The sequence below is a fragment of the Triturus cristatus genome, chromosome 1_2 (genome assembly GCF_964204655.1).
Source record: "Triturus cristatus chromosome 1_2, aTriCri1.1, whole genome shotgun sequence".
Classification (NCBI taxonomy): Eukaryota; Metazoa; Chordata; class Amphibia; order Caudata; family Salamandridae; genus Triturus; species Triturus cristatus.
The window spans coordinates 129,512,748-129,529,290 of record NC_140580.1 but is presented as its reverse complement, the minus strand read 5'-3'; the positions used below and the strand labels follow the sequence as shown (position 1 = coordinate 129,529,290).

The 16,543-nt window shown below is 44.6% G+C and overlaps 1 pseudogene across 1 annotated transcript in view; it reads right to left on the bottom strand.

Moving 5' to 3' along the window:
* The window catches only part of LOC146866946 (lysine-specific demethylase 5B-like), a 455,463-nt pseudogene that overhangs the window by 182,707 nt on the left and 256,213 nt on the right, over positions 1-16,543 (bottom strand). Inside the window, exon 7 of the transcript XR_014966744.1 lies at positions 5,834-6,013. The product of XR_014966744.1 is annotated as a lysine-specific demethylase 5B-like (transcript). The remainder of the gene's footprint in view (positions 1-5,833; positions 6,014-16,543) is intronic.

Genomic DNA, 16,543 nt, shown 5'->3' with positions numbered 1-16,543 from the left:
GCAGATGAGCTGCTACCACCACCATCACTTTTGTGAACACCCGAGGGGCACTGGTAAGGCCGAAGGGGAGCACGGCAAACTGAAAGTGCACTAGGCATACCGTGAACTGCAGGTAACGCCGGTGGGCCGGCAGGACGGTGATATGAAAATATACGTCCTGCAAGTCCAACGCTACCATCCAGTCTCCAGGGTTGAGGGCAGCCAAGACCTGAGCCAGAGTCAACATCTTGAACTTCTCCTTCCGGAGGAAGCAGTTGACGTTCTTGAGGTCCAAGATGGGACGCAGGCCCCTTTTTTCCTTCTTGAGGACCAGAAAGTAGTGGGAACAACAACCACGTCCTACTTCTGGCCCAGGAACGCGCTCAATGGGCCCCTTGGCCAAGAGCGCCATGACTTCCTGCTAGAGAAGCGCGAAATGGTCCCCCGACATGCGGTGGAACTGAAGTGGCATGGCTGGAGGGGCAGTCTCGAAGGGGTAACGTGAGGTAACGGAACGCCAGTGAGGAAGGTGATGGCGGCACCTGCCGTCTAACAGCGTCAGGTGTGCCACAAAGCTCGGACTAGGAAGGCTTTGAGGCGGATGCTATGGGAGCTGAGGTGGACTGACCTGCACGCTGGCCCCCTGTCCCTGCCGCGGCGGGCACCACGTCCGCGCTGAGGTTGGTTCTGCGCAGGATTCTGGCTGAACAAACATGTTGGGCGCCCCTTCTGAGGCCACGAAAGGAACGAAAAGCAGACGTGGCCGGGCGCGTGGTGAAGAGGCCTTGGCCGTAGCCCGGGAGTCCTTAAAACGCTCCAGCGCACTATCTGCCTTATCGCCAAACAGGCGAGTACCATCAAAGGGCATGTCCATAAGAGAACTTTGAACATCCCCTGAAAAACCAGTGGACTGCAATCAGGCGTGACGACGGAGGGCCACTGTTGTGGAAATCGCCCTACCCAGTGAGTCCGCGGTGTCCAGTCTACACCTGACGGCGAACTTTGCCGCATCTTTCCCCTTGGCAACAGCTTGGGAAAGCACTGTCCGACACCTCCTCCGGACACTGAGCCAAAACTTGAGCAACCATGTCCCACACAGAGGGGGAATAGCGGCCCAAGAGGCATGCAGTGTTCACCGACCGCAGCCCTAAGCTGGCAGATAAAAACAGTTTCTTGCCGAACTGTTCCAGCTTCTTGGATTCCTTATCCGGGGGAGCGGTAGGGAATGCGCTTTGGGAAGTGGAGGCCTGGATGACCAGGATCTCTGGGGTTGGGTGGGCACACAGAAAAGCAGGTTCACCCGGGGCTGGGCGATGGCGCCTGGCCACATTCTTATCCACGGGAACCCCCGTGGCTGGTCTAGACCAGGTGCCCATCAAGACGTCACTTAGGGCCTCATTGAACGCCAGCAGGGCTCCAAAGAGCTTGCCATCGGCTGAAGTACTTCAGTGAGGAGATTAGTCTTGAGGGTCACTGTAGGCAGGTCAAGGCCAAGGGCCTCAGCTGCTCTATGGAGCACCACAGTGTATGTAGAGACCCCTCCATAGCCACAGCAGGAGGAGAAAAAAAAACAGGGTCAGAGGAGAGGTCAAGGCAACTGACATCCTCTAGCTCTTCCGTCCATTCCTGGTCCGACCCGCGCTGCTGTGCGAGAGGGTCCTCACACCCTTCCCAGTGGTCCATCTCCGTGTCACAATTAAGGTCCCAACTAGGGGCAAAATTGTCCGGAAAACCTGGCAAAGGCGGTGGCGGAACGAACGGAGCCACCGCCCGCAGCGGCGACAGCAGCAAGGGAGGGCCCTTGTGAGGAAGTGCCCTCTTTCTTGCATGGTATGCCCCCACTTTTTGTTGAATTGCTGATGTGCTTTGACTGAGTGTGCCCAGGGCCTGTGTTCCTTCCCTAAAACTGCATTGAAGCCTAACCCCAATTGGCATCTCTGGCCACATGTCAGCCCCTGGTTAATGGTACCACAGGTACCCAGGGGCCTGTGACCAGAGAAGGCCTCTAAGGGCTGCAGCACTTATTGTGCCACCCTCAGAGGCCCTGTACCATGACACTCACACACTGCCTTTGCAGACTGAGTGTCTGGGTGCAGAACAAAACAGAGACGACATGGCACACATCCCTTTGTGCCATGCCCACAAACCACTGCCCTGGCATACATCAGTCACCACTCTATGCCAGTGGTGAGGGTACAGGAGCATGAGTGCAGTGCTGCCATTAAGAGTATATGGTGCTGGGAGGTTTGTCATTACGAACTCCACAGCACCATAATGGCTACACTGAAGACTGGGAAGATTGGCATCAAACTTCTCAGCACATTAAACCCCCACTGATGCCAGTGTGGGATTTAATGTAAAATGCACGACAGAAGGCATCTTGGAGATGCCCCCTGAAACTCGAGCAACTTCCAGTGACCTGACTGAGTGGCTGCTTAGGCTGCCACCCCAGACATGTTTCTGGACCCCTGGGTCGATAGCTTGCTGCTCCCGGAGGCTTGAAACAATGCACATCCTGGGACGAGGTGCGAAGCCTCCTCCCCCAGGATGGGCAGGGTTCACGAAGGAGAAGCTTCAAAGGCATGCCGCCTTTATGAGCCTCTCCAGACCATTTGCTGCTTTCAGCAACTGGTCCCCACTGGTTCTACCCCCCCACTTTGGGCGGGAGAAGCTGCGGGAAAAACAAGTGAGGAAGAGAGGTGTGCCCACCTCTGCCAACTCCACCCCTAAGGTGGGGGAGGCGAGGTGAAGCATAACCTAGAGTACCCGCCATCTTGAAGATGAGGGGGGGAGGGGGGACCCAGCCAACCAGGGACAGGCTCCTGCCCCCCTTCCACTGGAGAGAGAAGAGTGGCAGAATAGGGGGTGTACCCACCCCAGGGAAGGAACCCATTTGTCCCTGTCCTTTACCTACTTATAACACACCTAAATTTAGTATTTAGGGGCACCCTGAACCTTCCTTCCTCAGAACCAGCAACAACAAGAAAAGAAGATAAGAAGGACGAAGAGCCGTGCAGAGCTAACAAGAGGACGACGCCCACTGACTTGGCCCCAGCCCTACAAGGCTGTCTCCCCTCGAACCTGCGAAATCCCAGCGTGTCCAGCAGACAGCAACCTCACAAACCCCGGAGGACCTGCCTGCCTTCACTTTCCAGACTGTTTCTCCCGTGAACACCAGACGTGTTTAAACTGCAGCTCCTAGTGCCAGCCAGGAACCGCGAATCCAGCCCCCTCTGCACCTGCCGAACCCGGCCCGAGATCGAGTGAAAATACACCACGAGGAGGTCCCTCTGGAGATCCTGACCCGAGATCCAGCGATCCTTGACCTGCCTCAAGCCTCCTGACGCCTGCAGCCTCAATCCAGAGGACCCCCCCCTACCAGGACGTCGCAAGACACCCCTGCACCCGACGCCCCACGGCCTTGTGTGCCCAAACCAACAGTGCCTAACCAACCCTCAACATCCCAACTTACCCCTCGAAGTGGTGGTCGCTCCTGGAAGATCCTCGTCCCCGAGCCTGAAGTGTTTCTTTGTCCCAGAGAATCGCCATTGAAATCAACAGGGCACCCGACCTCAAAACAGCACCCTGCACCCAGCCGCCGTAGTGTCGCTGAGGGTGCACCTTTGGTGCTACTTTAGTCCCCAACTTGCCCCGAGCTTAACCCTAGGAGCTTTGCTCCCACAACCCCGTGGCCTGCTTGCCAGCAGCCACCAACCGGAGCCCCCCTATCCTCCATAGGATAACATTGGGCCTCAACACTCTGCACCCGGCCACCCTAGTGCCACCGGGGGTGCAACAGCAGTGCATCACTGACCCTGGGGGACCCCTGATTTTTACCCCAGAACCCTAACTCAAAAGACCGATTACCTACCTGGAAACCGGTAACCTCTTTTTCCTCATAGAATAACATTGGCACTTTTTCTCCCAAAAAGTTTCCAAGTGTCGACTTTTGAAAACTGAGAATATTCCTAAAAAAAAGTTTTAAAAAAAATCACCCGATTAACCAAAACGCATTTTCTCAACTGTTTTCAGGAAATGTCCCAGTGCTGAATCTAGGTATCCAGCACTGAGAAAGAAAAGTAACGTTAAAGTAACTTGCGTGCAAAGTTAATTTCCTCCCATAGGATAACATTGGTGATTCTATGCAAAAAAGTTTCGAAGTTTCAACTTTTGAAATACAATAATATTCTTTAAAAATCGTACCTCTAACCAAAACGTATTTACTCAACCGTTTTCAGGAAATGCCCGAGTGCTGAATCTAGGATCCAGCACTGTGTTAGAAAAAGTAATCCGAAAAGTAATTAACTGCATTTTTACTCAAAAAGCCTATTGATTCCTATGTACTGAGTCTACTAAGTTTGTGCATTGCATTGCAACCCCTGTAAACTCGAATTGGTACAAAGTCCTACTATCTTTTGAAAGTATTCAACAACAGCATCTTGTAGCTGAAAAGTATTTACATGCTTACCTGTGCCAGGCTTGCTTGGTTCTAGAAATAAAACAACAGTATATTTTTTTATACAAAACAATTGGCCTAGAGTTCAGTTCTTGAGTGTGTGAATTCATTTGCTGACTGAGTGTGTACATCAAATGCTTAACATGGTCCTCTGATACTGCCTTACTACTCGACCAAACTACCACTTTAGAGAGTAAGGTTTTATCTAACTTTAGCCTCTGCCAAACCTCTGGGGACTGTGGACTCTGTACACACTGAACCTATTTGGGAACAGAGCCACTTTCTCACACTCATTGAGCGCGCTCTTACGTCAGGATACTTTTAAGGCTGGTCCAGGGAAAATACTTTTAAAGAAAACCTAGAGAATGCTTTGGAATACTTCCAATGTTCTATTAAACTCCTGCAATCTTGGTCCCCAATACTCTTGATGCTTTTCCTAAAAAGACCCACCCCAAGATTGAGCTTTGATACTGATGAGGCTTACTGTTTACAGCTATCCCACTATAAGCCATTTTTAGCTAGAGTACAATATAAAGTGAGTTCAAAATATCTGAGATTTTCATTAGATCATATGGTTAGCCGTCGTATTTTGATGTTGCGATTGAGAACACTACCACTAAAAGAATTAACTGAAAACTGGGGTGGCACACTGGATAAAGCTGGCCTCTGTGATCTATGAGGAGGAGGAGGTATTCAAGATTTGGTACATGTACGGTTTGTTTGCCCTAACAAACTCCTGGTTGAAGCACATAGCTGTTTTATAAAACCTATTTGTATTAAATAGAATATCTCTTGAATTATGGATCTGATTGAATTATGAAGAGCCCCCCAGATGAATTTTTATGTTATAAAGTATTTAAATTTTTAAAAACTTGTTCACCACTATTTTAGAGCGGTTTAATCTATGAACGACACTTCCTGTATACATTATATTTTTTTATATTGTGGATATCTGACGAGGTCTATAGCAATAAAATTTGATTTGAAGTAATACATTCAGTGTCAGGGGACCTGGCACACGGGAATGTGTGTCAGGTCATGTTTTCATTTTTGTCTGCATCAAAACATGCAGCCTACGATAGCAGCCCTGTATGAGTTTGGTGACGGGTCCCTGAGAGTGACACTGTGCTACAGCACTTGGGGGACACTCGTTTGTACCCAAGGTCTTAGGCACCAGGGGTACTATTTAATAGGGACTTCTAGAGGGTGCTAAAGGCATTGCCAATCGGGAGAACCATTGTCCTGTTTTGGGAAAGAGATTTGGCACTGGTGACCTGGTTAACAGGAACACAGTGCACTTCTAGTCAAAATCACATGTACCAGGCGAAAGTGGGGGTGTCCATGTCAAAATGGAGTACTTTCAAACAACTAATACATAGAAAGATTTAAATGACTCACCTCCAGTAAAGAGAAGTTTAAGTCCGGAGTCAGGAATGTACTGGATGCACTCTCTTTCCAAGCTTGGACCTCTGACACCAGGGACTCCAGTCGTGGTAATGAATCCAAATGCACTGGGATACTATGACCTCTTGACACTAGTTCCACCAGGTTGTCAAGCACTGGCACACGCCCGCTAGCCTAGACACAAAAGTATCAGTCTCTAATCCAGACTCAAAGAATCAAAACTAGGTTCACTACATGCGGGCACAAGTCAATGGTCAAGAATATTTCAGCACTACTACGGATCTTCATTTAAGTTGTCAATTTAAATAATCTTCATTTAGGTCATAAATTTAAAGTGACAAAATGGAAATCTAAATATATTTGTACAAAAATGAAAATCTACATTTTAAGGACTTCCATTATAAACTAGAAAACGTATTCCAATATGTTGTTCCAATATAATCTGAAAAATTTACTTCAATCTGTTACACCCTACACCATATCGTTTCCTAGGTTCCTTCCCAACTTCAGACACTTTGTAAGAGTACGAGTACAGCAGGTCTAAAAAACATTTAACACATTTACTGAATTCCAAATAACAAATACCAGGCAATCATGCTTGCAAATCCCTGCAATGGCATTTCGTTTAAACCATAAGGCTGGCTCTCGCATATCAGTTTGTGCTAGATCATACCCAGCTTTCACATATCTTTCATTTAATGCTGAATTTGGCTCACCTGTTGATACTGTACATGTACCTTCTCGGAGAAAAGACTGTCTGCTTATGGCAAGCTAACCAGGTGTAAGACACACAAATTCCCACTTCTGCTTTTTAGGCACCAGACTTTCCAACTTTTGGGGTAGCAGTGCCAGAGTTAACATCAAGTCTGAGGCAGGTGTTTGGCAAGAGTGGTTACTGACCGCCCTACCAGGCTGTGTGGGACTGAGAAGTGACGGCATGTATTCTAATCAGGCTGAGGCCTATTCACCCGTGCCTCTGTGAGAATGTGGATTATCAGTTGGGGTGGTTGTGAAACGTCACCAAGTAATAATGTCACTATTCTGTATCAAGTTCAGTTAGGTTTCTTAAAATTAAATCCTTCCTCAGTCCTGGGTAACCATGGCACAGAGCAGTCAGGCTAAACTCAAAGGAACAAGGGTACAGCATTCATTAGTACAAAAACAGTTAAGTCAAAAACACAACACAATAAATAGTCCACTCCATTTTATAAAAATAGGAATATAATTAGCAATTTAATGACCAAATAGACACCAAAAGCAAGAATCGGATTGGGGAAAGAGCAATATAATTTTTAGGAGTTGTCTAGCACCAAAAAGTGCAAAGCGGGAACCAAAGGTTATTGGTCGTGCTAGAACAGGCCAAAGTGAAAAGCTATGGTCGACAGCGCTGGAGTGCGGGTCAGCTACAGGCACCAGGTTTGGCCTGCTGGAACGGTTACCTTTAAAGGAACTCGTTCGTTGGCGGGGCAGGCTGCCGGCTAGATCTGATGGAGGGCTCGACAATGTGCGTGTGTGTGTGTGGGGGGAGGGCGGGGTCAGACCTATGGGCACACCTTGGTCCTCAACCTCCAGGCTTTGGGCACCCTTTGTACAATTAAGTTAGGTTCATGGACCTTAAATCTCATTAGACGAAGTTTGTGTCTTTTAAAATGAGTCTGAAAAGCTCAAAACACACTATTTTGTGGCTGTTTCTATGAGAAATTGTTATTTCATACTGCTCACTATGTATTGGAGGCACCCACTTGGATGATGTGAGAAGGTTCAAGCATGTGAATCTATGAAAAAATCTATGTTGGAGAAGGAAAGGTTTCTTACCCATGTTGGAGAAGGAAAGGTTTCTGAAGTATCTTGAATGAGAAACAGGATACAGAGTAGATGAAAAGTAGAAGATTTATTACAGCAAGGAAGATCCCATCCAACCGCCAGCTATCAGTCTTCAACTGGAGGTTTTCCAGAACCTTGTCAGCTCAACAGTCCATGACATCAGCTAGTGATGACATGGGAATGCTAACACTCTAATACCCCTCAACATGAGATGCCACACATCTCCCTTCCCCAAATACAGAAAACAACATTGTATAGAAAATAATGAATACAAAGAAGTAAAGAAGATTAAATGAAGTCTGCCAAATAACTTGGCTTCATAACCACCCTGTTGGATTTTCTACGACAGTCCAATTTCTCACCCACTCCATCACCACTGTGTGAAGAATCGTTATCATTCCCCTTTGGATCGGTATCCACACCACGTTCCAACTTTCCCCTACACACAACAACCCTATTCAAGTTCCAAATGCGATGATCTTGAGTTTGGATTGCATTATTAAATATTTTAGTCACCTTGATAGGCTTCATGTACTTGGACATAGAGCTGCCTAGAACACCAGGACGTTTAATCATGACCCAATCTCCCACATGTACTACAGTCTTCCTTACAGCATGTTTCCTATCAAAGTATTCCTTCCTCATTCTCCCTTTTTCTTCCTCAACTCTCACCATCTTTTCTACATCACATTCCTTTTCTTTTCCTTTTAGCAACTCATACTTATTAACCCAAAATGGTTCAACACACGTGTTCGGAAGTCTACCCCGAAACAGTAAGAAAGGAGTTTTCCCTGTAGTTGTGTGTGGAGCTAGTCTATATTCCTCAATTTTCGCAATGACCTCTTTTTTCCAATCAATACCAACACTTTTTGCTAAGGCAATAGTCTCCTTGATCACTTTGTTAAACCTTTCTACCATCCCATTGGTTTCTGGGTGATAGAGAGCAGAGGTTTTGTGTACAATTCCCTTGGAAGACAAGAACTGTTCCATTTCTCTTGAAACTAACTGAACCCCATTATCCGATAAAATAGAAATGGGCAAACCTTCCCTGGCAAATAAAGACTTCAAACACTCAATAACATTTCCAGTGTTGACAGATGTCAAGAAGAATATCTCAGGCCACCTAGAAAACATGTCTATGACCACTAGTAGATATGTTAGAGATTCTTTCCCATGAATGGGACCCACTATATCCAAAGCAATTTCCTGCCAAGGTCCACTTGGACGTTTCCTTAAGACCATGGGTTGTTCATGCGTACACTTGGATTTGTCGCTGATGGCACACGACACACAATCTCTAATAACACGCTCAACCATTCTGTCCATACCTGGCCACCAATAAGACATGCGTAGCCTTTCTTTGCACTTAGTTAAACCTGAATGTGCCACATGTACTGAGTCTACCAATTCCTTTCTTAGAGTAGTAGGAGGAATCAGTCTTGTTCCCCTAAACAAGAAATCATTGTCAACCGACAATTCATTTCGTACACCCCAAAAACACTTCACATTCTCTGATACATCTTTGTTGGAGCACCACCCTGCCTTTAACAAGGACATAACTTCACACAATGTTGAGTCCTTCCGGATTACATCTAACCACCTATCTTCCGATATAATAACCTGATCCACAACACAAACAATTTCATCATCCTCTTCGTAGTCAGGACTATACTCATGCAAACTGACAGAGGGCACCAAACGCGATAGAACATCCGCTACACCGTTTTCAATACCCGGAATATACTTGATCATGAAATTATACTCCTGCAGGCCAATCACCCACTTGGTAATCCTACCAGATATTAAATCCAAACCTTTTTTACTGAAAATCTCCACTAAAGGCTTATGATCCGTATGGACCTCAAAGTCTACACCCCACAGAAACTTTTTGAGTTTTTTTACCGCCCAAAACACAGCTAACGCTTCCCTCTCAACAACAGAATACCTAGTCTCTGGATCTCTAAGACTTCTGGACAGAAACATAATGGTTTTCATGCCATTACCACCACTCTGCTTCAAAACTGCTCCCAACCCCTTCTCACTCGCATCTGTCACCAAAATGGATTTACCAGAAGGATCAAAACTCTTCAAAGAAGGAGCTAGTCCTAGTTTTCCTTTCATAGCCACAAATCCTCACATTTCTCAGTCCACACATACTCCTCACCCTTTCGTAATAACCTTCTCATATTCACAGTTGCTAAAGCAAACCCCTTGATAAATTTGGCATAATATTCAATCATCCCTAAAAATTTCATAAGGTCGGACTTATTGGTAGGAGAACACATTTTCGTGATGGTTTCAACCAACTCGGACTTGGGCTTTACACCATCTCCTGAGATGCTATGACCCAGATAATTGATGGTGTTAGATCTAAATGAGCATTTTTCCACTTTGATAGTGAGGTTGTGCTTACTCAAAGCCTTTAACACAGATCTCAATCTAATGTCATGTTCCCTATCGTCTTTTGCAAAAACCAATATATCGTCTTGGTAGACACACACTCCAGGAAGATCCTTTAACACTCTTTCCATTACTCTTTGGAATACAGAGGAGGCAGATACCAAGCCAAAAGGCATTCTTCTAAATCTAAATGTACCAAATGGAGTAATGAACGAGGTACAATCTCGAGACGACTCATCAAGTTCAATTTGATGATACGCCGAGGTCAAATCTAACGTGCTGAAAATTTTTGCTCCATCAAGTAATGTTAACAACTCTGTAATGTTAGGCAATGGGTATCTGTCCACCACAACACTCTTGTTCAGTTGTCTTAAATCAATGCACAAACGCAAATTACCATTTGGTTTGCGAGCTGCGACAACCGGAGCAAGCCATTCCGATCCTTCTACCTCCTCAATGATCCCACCACTGCTTAGTTTTTCTATTTCCTTTTTCATGTCATCTTTAACTGAAAGTGGAACACTCCTCACCTTACACTGTATAGGAATTGCATCAGCTTTTAATTGTATCTTGTGTCTATACCCCTCGAGACATCCCAAGGTATCCCTAAATACCTTTGGAAATTCAGATTTAAGCATAAGAGCATACGTTTCATTGGCATTCTTATCAACAGAATGAATCCTCTCCCTCAATTGTATCGGAAAATCTGCATTTGGATCAAGAAACACTCCTAAATCCCCTTGATGCAGCCAACTAATGATGCTGTCTCCACGCTTTGAAACATAGATTTTCCCATTAATCAACCGATCTTTATATTCTATTAGACCATTGAAATACCCATGTAACTTTATTGGTTCTCCCCCATAAGCTAACGGTATAATGTCTGGTTTGATGAGAGTAATCTTTCCCTTAAGTTTGGTTATATAAAAATCATTAGATACTATGGTGATCTTGGCACCGGAATCAAATAGTACCTTGGTACTTTCTCCCTCCACCATAATTTCATCATATGGTCCTGTTTTTTTACTAGTTTTTTCCTCGACTTGTACTACAATTTGTCCACAAATTGAGTTCTCAGAATCATCCTCTTGATAAATTTCCACCTCTTTGACCTTTGTCTTGAGTTTAGTTTTACAAAAGGCAGTGAAATGCCCCTTTAATTTACACTTAGAACATGTTTGATTGAGAGCTGGACATTTCCTATCATTAGCCAAATGATCCATTTTACCGCATCTATAGCACTTCCTTTCCATCCCCACTTTGTCTGATTGTGTTTTAGTATTTTGGTCACCTTTTTCTGTTTTAATCTTTACCACCTCAACCTTTGACCCTTTTTCAGCATCTTTCTTTATCACCGCAACACATTTTAAAGAGTGTTCAATGCGTTTTGCAACATTTAACACCTCATCTAGGGACGGTTCATCCCTCAACCATAACTCTTCTCTAACTTTTTCCATGTTGCACCCAAACATGAATTGATCTCTGATGCGTTCATCAGTTAAATTATCAAACTTGCAAGAAGAAGCAAGCTTCCTTAACTGAGTTATATAATCTTCAATTGACTCGTCGGTGGATTGCATTCTCTTTGCAAATTGATACCTTTCCAGGATAGTGCTAACTTTTGGCAAATAATGCTTATCCAGCTTCTTAATACAAATGTCATAATCATTTAAGCCTCTAGCTTCTTCAGCCGATAGATCTGGCAAGTTGTCAAACACATCTTGGCCTTCCGAACCTAAACAATGAAGTAATAAGGCCGACCGTCTTTCAGCACTTAATGACGGACCACATACCCTAGCATACCTTTCAAATACCACCTTCCATTTTTTCCATTTGATTGGAGGGGCACCAGGACATGATAAGAAGAAAGGTGCTGCAGTAACATTCTGCATGGCTGGATAGCTAATGTGTTAAATATCAAGTAATTAATTAAATTAATAATTAATGTAATGGCCAGCGTTATAGTGATAGAGACCCTGATCTAAGTTAACTCAGCATGTTAACTTTTTTTTTTTAAAAACAAGTACTAACAAATTCGTTCCCTTGCTTTTTTTTTTTTTTTAAATTAACTCTCGACCTTTTTTTTTTCCTTAAAAACTATACATGCACACCAACAGTATTACTTACTACGGACTTATTGATGCAAATCACAAGTATTATATGGCAAAACCACAGTCTCGGACACTAACAGATGAATATGTAAAAAAAACTTAGTTGCTAAGCAACCAGCAACAAAATGGCTACCACGCACGTCCAAAGTAACGTGATGCGCGATGACGCACTACAGGATGCCAGAGAAGTCAAACTCCGACTCAGCGCGATGAAGAATACATGTTCCAAAGTTCTTCGGAGAATCCTGTAACGTCAATCACCGAATGAGCGCGATGAAGGTTAACCATGGAATGCCAGGAGCAGCTCACAGAAAGAAGAACTCAAACTTCAGGATGAAAGTTCTAGTTCCAGGTATGCCGCACCGAGTCCGTTGCAACGTAAATGTTTGTCTTTGAATGTTAGAGATTGAAGTCGATTACTCTGTTGTAGAAATTATATATTTCTGATCTGAATCTCGATACCGGTTACAATGCCGATGAAAGTGTTGTACCATATGAGTCCATTTGCACAAAACCATACACGGCACACCACCAGTTCAGAAATTACGGAGCCGATGTGTATGGCGCTGAGAAAACCAAAAGTCTCGCCGCAAGTGCACCAGGCTTCACGTTATAACTGCAGACAGATAAAGATGCGGGTGCACCAGGCTTCACGTTGTAACTGTAGACAGATAGAGATGCGAGTGTACCAGGCTTCACGTTGTGATCACAGGCAGTTAGAGATTCCATACAGCCAGACGATCTCTGTGGCACACCACTTCTCAAACGGAAGACAATCCGGGTGCACGCATCCAGTATAATCCAATATTCAAATTTAATGGAGACTGATGTGGCTTCCTTTTTTTTAAAATTCAGAGGAAAAGAGACCATTTAATAGCTTGACTCCCGTGTTGAGATCTTCCTGTTCCAATGCCGACTACGCCAATGAAGTATCTTGAATGAGAAACAGGATACAGAGTAGATGAAAAGTAGAAGATTTATTACAGCAAGGAAGATCCCATCCAACCGCCAGCTATCAGTCTTCAACTGGAGGTTTTCCAGAACCTTGTCAGCTCAACAGTCCATGACATCAGCTAGTGATGACATGGGAATGCTAACACTCTAATACCCCTCAACATGAGATGCCACAGTTTCTTACCTGTAATCCTAGTTCTTCTTCAAGGGCATCTCCATTGAACTCATAAGCACTGGATAGTCCTGCCAACTATCCCAGAGCACTTATAATATAAACATATTCTTGTTTGTGGTTGACTGTTAATTCTTCTCTACAAGAGACAATGAATAAATGAGACTCAAAATTCATCTATGTCTGCTGTGAAGAGGACATCTTAACTTATGATGCAGCAGGCAACATGCATTTCAAATGACAGTATCCAGCAGACCATGTTGTAGGTGACATGACATCTGTCAACGATGCAGCAGCAGACAGTTCTGTAGTCAACAGGGTCTTCTCTGACAACTCAAATCTACGATGCAGACTGTTGCTTTAGCTTGTTTGCAACCAATGATGGTAAGGGCTGCAACTCTTGAATGTAAAGATGACACAGCATATCTAGATGTCTTTGTAGGCATAGTGGATGGACCGAATTGTGCCAACCATGATGATGCAGCTAACAGTGAAGATACGAACGAGCACAAGATAGCTATTCGTAACCATCTAGGATGTGGGAATTCGCAATTGGGGGCGGCGAGGGAAAGAACAGAGTAATGGTAGCACTGAGGGGAATTGAAGCACTGTGCATTTTACTTTTCAAACCAACCATAGAGCGGACACTTTCTGGTTGGTGCTCTAGTGGTTGGAGTATCGGCCTGGCATAAAAACGGCAGGGCAGCAGGCGCCCATCAGAGAAGCAGCAGCACTGTGAGGGTTTGCTGATCAGTTGCACCTATGAGGCAGTGATTTTTATGTTTTCTTTGAGCATGCAATGGAGGCACTGCTGGCGTGCTGAAGGTGCGTCTAAGGCAAACCCATCCACGCCCGACCGGGGCCAGGGAACCTGCAACTCTAACCTCTCACCAGCAAATATATTCCAGGGCCTTCCTACTTAAAGCTAGAGGGACAACACGTGATAACTGTAGCCACTCAATAAATGTGTCTAGTTCAGACAGCACTCTAAAGTATTGCTCCTATAGGTTTCCTTTTGATCCTACAAGTAGGGAACTCCACGCACCTAAATCTCGACAAAATGTGCTTCTCCTCAACTGCATGGTCCTTCCAGGTCATAAGCTGGACATCCGTTCTCTCCTAGAAGATTACAAACTGGATGTAGTTTTCCTCACGGAAACATGGCTTCATGAGGAATCCGGACCGGATGTAGTTCAGGCTGACCCCCAGACAAAAATTCATTCAACTGTAGAATTGATCCCCTCACTCTCCTATTGTGAAAGTGTTGCGTTTTCTTTATCTTTTCTCCATACTACCACAATGTCGGAAGCTTAGTATATCGCCTCCCAGGCCAGGCCAGTCATTTATTCAATCAACCCCGATGTTCTAGCGAGTTTGGTCATAAAATATACTCCCTTAACGGTCATGGGAGATTTAAATCCACACTTGAATGATTCTAAAGACCCCCAAACTTCCTGCTTTATGCACGATCTAGCTGCCCTACAATTACAGCAAAGAGTTCAGTGTTCCACCCACATAGGGGGTCATTTGTTGAATCTGGTATTTACCAACAATTCCCGGCTGTTTGCTCCCATTAAGAGTACAGCCATGTTTAATTGACAATGGTCCGAGTTAAACTGGGAAAGCTGGAAGTGTTCACTGAATCAACCCTTACCCTGGGTGGGCCTTGGTCCACTGGATAATCATGATAAGATCACAAACTGGCTGACCCAAAATATCACCACGATACCAAAGGGGATGATGGACGGAGCGTTAGAGCAAATCAAACACTCACCCCCAGTCAACTGATCTGGGTTTAATCTATCATCATTCTTTAGCTCACTCCACCACTCCAGTTCAGACATGGCCATATGCAAATCAGTATGACCCTGCGCCTCATGGGAACAGTCCAGCCCGAACTGCCAAGCCATGTCTTCCCTGGACCGGAAACAAGCATCCTGGGACCGGTTTTGGGTTCATAACCCTCGTCCGCCAGGCTATCTTGAATCCAGTGGCAAAGTGAGCAAGGGACCCACGTCTGGGCATACCCTGCCAGCTTAGGGCGAACCAAGCGATACCAAAGGGGATGATGGACAGAGTGCTGGAGCAGAGTTTTCTGTTGAAAATCTATTGGGTTTTTAAGCTCTGGTTTGTCTATTTGTCGAAAATTAAAAAATATTAATTTGTAACTATTAATTATTTGTTTTGTGTGAATGTTCTGATTAATCAATACGAACTAACAAGAGAAAATTACACGTGGGAATGCATTCATTTTGCTTAATAATAATGTGCGGGTTTAATTAAGTGAATGTTGCTAAGTGCTGTTTGTTTTAAAGCACAAAACGCTTTTGAAATAACGTGTATTAATGCTTTTCTGTGTTGCAAAGGCTAGATAATTACATACACATAAGGGTATTAGTGGGGTTAACACTGTTTAATCACTATGCTGTGGTAACGTTGTTTTTGTCTCTTTTAATTAAGATGGTCTGTTTTGGCCTATCAAAAAATGGCCGCCGTTTAAAGCCTGCATTCGAGTAGTCGAATTTTGATGAGAAGGCCTTGCTGAACATGGTCGAGAGTCATCTGACCACAGTCTTCGCCTGGTTTAAAAGTTTTCCGTGAGGACAGCAGCTCTGGGCGAATGTCCAAGTGTCCTTGGAGGACAAGGGAGCCACAATGAACTTTGTGATTACGGCGCTGGTTCCGAGGAAATGTGAACGTAAAAGAAACATTTGTAAAACTCGAGTTTCCTTCTTCCGTCTTTTTATTTTTGTGATTTTTCTGAGCGGAGATTTTCCAAATGTAGCGATGCTACATCCTTTCCTGCTCGCTCTGCTCAGCGGTTCAGCGGACGTTTAGAACATTTTATGTTTCTTTAATTTGCAAGATTCATTATAAATATTGTTAGCCTAGAGAGGGTCTAAGGCCACTTCTTCCCAAACCTGCGTTCGTGAGGATCGATGCTGTGAGGCCGGCGACTCGGGAGACTTCTACTGAGAGACCTGTCCTGACCCATTCATGACATTTAGCTAGAATAGGTAATTATGAGAATAATGATTTACTTTGATTGATTTTCCTTTGACTAATTTTAGATAAAGTACCATTATTTTAAATACAGTGTTGGTGGTTATTTCTTGTCAATTATTGAGTACTCTATTTTGATTATTATTGTTTAGATTACTGTTTAGATCATGACTCAGGACAGTATCAAACTGATCCTATTGGCCTCAGTGTAGATATAGGGTGTTTAGGAGTTTTCTCTCC